The 3,917-nt window shown below is 40.2% G+C and overlaps 1 pseudogene; it reads left to right on the top strand.

Annotated features, from left to right (window-relative positions):
• The first annotated feature begins 368 nt into the window (after positions 1 to 368).
• Positions 369 to 3,682, top strand: LOC102248511 (annotated as a pseudogene).
• The last annotated feature ends 235 nt before the right edge of the window (positions 3,683 to 3,917 follow it).

Below are 3,917 nucleotides of genomic sequence, written 5' to 3'. Positions count from 1 at the left end.
AATTGTCTCTATATTTCTGATCCTCACTATCATATGCTAAATATGTTAGTCTGCTGAACACATCAGCTTCTTATAATTAATGTATTATATTTATTGTTTATTTTCTGTCTCCTACAATGAGAATGAAACTCCACAAGGGCAGGGATTTTTTTAACGTTCAAAGTAAACTCAACTTTAGAAGAGTGCCTTGCGTGTGGTAGGCATGTATTACACACTTGCTGAATAAATGAAAGAGATGAGATGAAAGGCCAAACTAAGAAATATTGAGACCTGCTGAATTATTTATGAAGGCTAAGAGGAAGAGCCAAGAATCCCTCCATTCTCTCCATTGACTGGGAAGATTGTAATTTCACTAAAATAAAAAGGGAATGCTGATGGAAGAAGGGGATTTGAAAGAAGACAGTGGGTTCTGGTTTGAACATAGTGAATTTGAGATGCCTGTGGATTGTGCTGGTGAGATGTCTACCTGGAAGCTCAGGGGTGAGATCTAGGCTAGTGAAGAAAACTTAGAAGTCTTCTGCATGTAAGTGATGCTAAGACAGTAGAATGGATGAAATTGCCCTCAAAGAGCAGTGCACAAGGAAAGCAGTGGATCAATAACAGACTTTAATAAATATCATAATTAATAAAATGTATGCTATCATAAATAATAAATGGTGAATTATCTTTCTATATTATGATTTGAGGGGTCATTAGAGGTGGTGAGGTGATATAGGGCAATACCAAGTGGGGTGGCAGTTGTTCAGTTATCACAGTGATTACATAACTTGCCAAAGCTTAAATTAGCTTGTTACCTATTAACCTGATGGATCTAAAAGATAACCCTTGCCCCTGCCCACCTATACTTAGAGTAAGCTTTGTAGTTCTTCCTATTTTTCCAAGGCAAGCTTGCAAATCCTCAGATTCTTTATACTTGTCAGAAAGAATGAGATCCAAATTCCTAGATTGCATTTCTTATCAAATTATTTTTATTCTCAAGTTAGCTGGTATTCAATTGGTGGATATCCCTAAAATGACTGGCACTCTGGGACCCCGTAGCAGCATTCTGGAACATTACATGCAAAGCTTCGCTGTCTTCAAAATTGGTTGGATTAATGTTATAAGTCTGAAGAGGTTATTTATGGTTCAAGATAAAAGGGCACGTGTATTTTTAATTTTACAAAATATTTTTAAAATAATTTATACTTTATGACTAATACATTGTGATTGATATATGCCATATCTATTTGTATGTAGTATGAATATTTCCTGAAAATTAAGAAAGATTATGAAATAATTTTTTCCTTCTGGTTTCTTCTCCACTTTCAAAATATTATTATGACATTCTACTGGATGTGGTTTTGAGAGGGCGAATTTTTGGATTTACAAAATAAAAGATATTTGTGAAATATTAGATTTGTGTTATTTCCAAAATAAGAACAAAGGCCACTCTGGACTGAAAGAGTACCATTTGAAATGATTAGATGCTGGCAGACTGGCAAGAACAGATGCATTTTAATTAAATTATTTTTCAATTTAATCTTCCCCAGTGGGCAGGCTCTTTCTTCTACCTTTTCATGAAGGTGAAGAAATTCTGAGAAAAGGGTAAGTTTGATACCAATATTTTCTTATTTTAAAAAACGTTGACAACTTTTTTGGCCCTTGGCTTGCATCAGGTGGTGTCTCTCCACTGAAGGTCCCCTTGGATCACCCAGAGTTGCACTTGTAGCTGGAACAGTGAGCAGAATCAATACCTCATAGGATCAGAATGGCTCCAGTAATTAATAGAGAGCCCCTTTTGAAGTGTTGTGATGCACAGAGGAACTTGGAGCTTGCTAGTGGTGGAGTTCTGTGGGCTGAGCAGCAAATTAAAGGTAATTTGTGGGAGATCAAAACACAGATACATAAGCCATCACTCAGAATGCCTTTGAAGCCATGAGGTGTGATTATATGAATAGGTGGATCTCATCTAGCAATGTAAAGAGGAGACACTTCAGCAGGCCTAATAGCTCTAGTGGTTTCTGGGCACATTAAATTATCTTATTCATCAACTGGATGAAGAGCTAGCAATCAAGTCTCTGTGTGTCTGGAGAGACTCGGCAGTTTGACCCTCAAACCTAAAGATTTGACTGTCCTCTTCTTTGAAGCAGACACAACTGCTCTGTGCCAGACCATCACCACATTGGGGTCCCCAAACCATCTGAATTCCTGAGCACTTGATGGCTCACGCTAATTCATCAACTATTGGGCCCTCCATGGAGAAGAGATGCTTGCCGGAGCAGACATCAGCACCACAGTTGTCTCTCTCAGTGAATGGCTCCTTGGAAGCAAACCTGTCAATGGTTATCAGGCTTCTTAGACACCGAGCACCGATCTCCAGAGGTGACTCACCCAAAAGCAGACCTTGAAGAATAGTCAGACTTCTACCAGAGCCTGCAACTTCTTGAATAATGTCTGGGGCAACCTAAAGGGCTTGGAAAACTGGCTCCACAAGAATCAGCAACAAGAAGTTCCTGAAAACTCGTTACCAAGAGTCACTGTTATTCTATCACCAGTTCTTACTTCACTGATACTGAAAAGTTTGAAGATCTAAAGCTTCTGGATCAAGATGACATGAATCTTCCTGATTGGCTGTTGGCTCCCTTAGAATCCTAAAATCTGGAGAAGCCTGGGAATGGCAGCTGTGAGATGAGAGAGAAGTTTAAGACCTTGTTGAAGGTGTTCGAGGAGTCCTACAGTGGGAATGATTGGCTTGTCAAGCCCGTTTCCTGTACCCATTATTAGGGCAAACAGCCCAAAGGCGTGGAGGTTGAAAACCTGGGGAATCTGAAGTGTCTGAATGATCACACAGAGGCCACAAAACCCTTGTCCACTCCCAGCATGATTATTGAGGATTGGCTTGTCCAGAACCATCAGGACCCATATATAAAGCCCAGGTGGTCTGCAAAGCCAATGAGCCCTGTACAAGCTTTGCAGAGTGTGTGTGGTGAAAACTGCGAGAGGGAAGTTGTGTGTAAATAGCTGCTGGAGAAAGAAGAGAAGGATAAAAATGGTAGGCCTGTGGACTCCAAACCTGAATCTGAGAAGTATATAGATTCCCTGAATATGTGACTCTGTCCTTCCAAAAAGAGCCAACAGAACAAGCTAAGACACCAAACACATTGGCTCCTTCTAGAATTGCTGGTTCCTTCCACGTGATAAGGAACAATCCCTTTTCAGAGTGGCTCATCCCACCCTGATGTAAAGAAGGATATCCCAAGGAAGTGCCTAGTACCGAGGACAGAGCTGGCAAAAAAAGATTGTGAGTCCTGTGACCGCTTCCAGGTGTTCCTTCAACACAACTGACTGGGTCTTGCCAGGAAAGAAGACAGGAAACCTCAGCCAGTTATCCTCAGAAGATACTTCAAAAGGAGGCCAAGGAAGTACCACTTAACTCACCCCTACAAGAGGAACACAACTTTCCCCAGACTGTTATGGCCCCCCAATAGTTTCCCATCTCTTTGCTTGTATGAAGCTCAAAGTTGATGAAGAAAAGAGGTTGTATCGAATTCCTCTATAGATGTGAAGGAATGGATTACTAGTGTCAAGCAACTGTTCTGGAAATTATCACACTTCCATGAACAGAGTGACTGCAGCTTGCCAAATCATTGTGTTTCTGGGTGTGACCAGTCAGCTTAGTTCTTTCCTGCTGAATTTTGAATTAGTGAAGAGAAATAATTCATCAAATTATGAGTTACTGTGTAAAAGAAAATGGCTGCTTGTTGATGCTGAGGTGATTCAGTTCCTTCTTACAAAGTATTAACTTAATCCACCCCTACACTAGCAACACAGCATCTTAGTGGATATTTCTTTCATAAACTTCCATGGCTCCTTAGCTTGGGTTGTTACTAGTACATTAAAATGCTGCAGGTTTAAAAATGAGATAATGCTATAATCAA

This window comes from Myotis brandtii, unplaced genomic scaffold, assembly GCF_000412655.1.
Source record: "Myotis brandtii unplaced genomic scaffold, ASM41265v1 scaffold866, whole genome shotgun sequence".
Classification (NCBI taxonomy): domain Eukaryota; kingdom Metazoa; phylum Chordata; class Mammalia; order Chiroptera; family Vespertilionidae; genus Myotis; species Myotis brandtii.
This window is presented reverse-complemented; position numbering and strand designations above follow the sequence as displayed.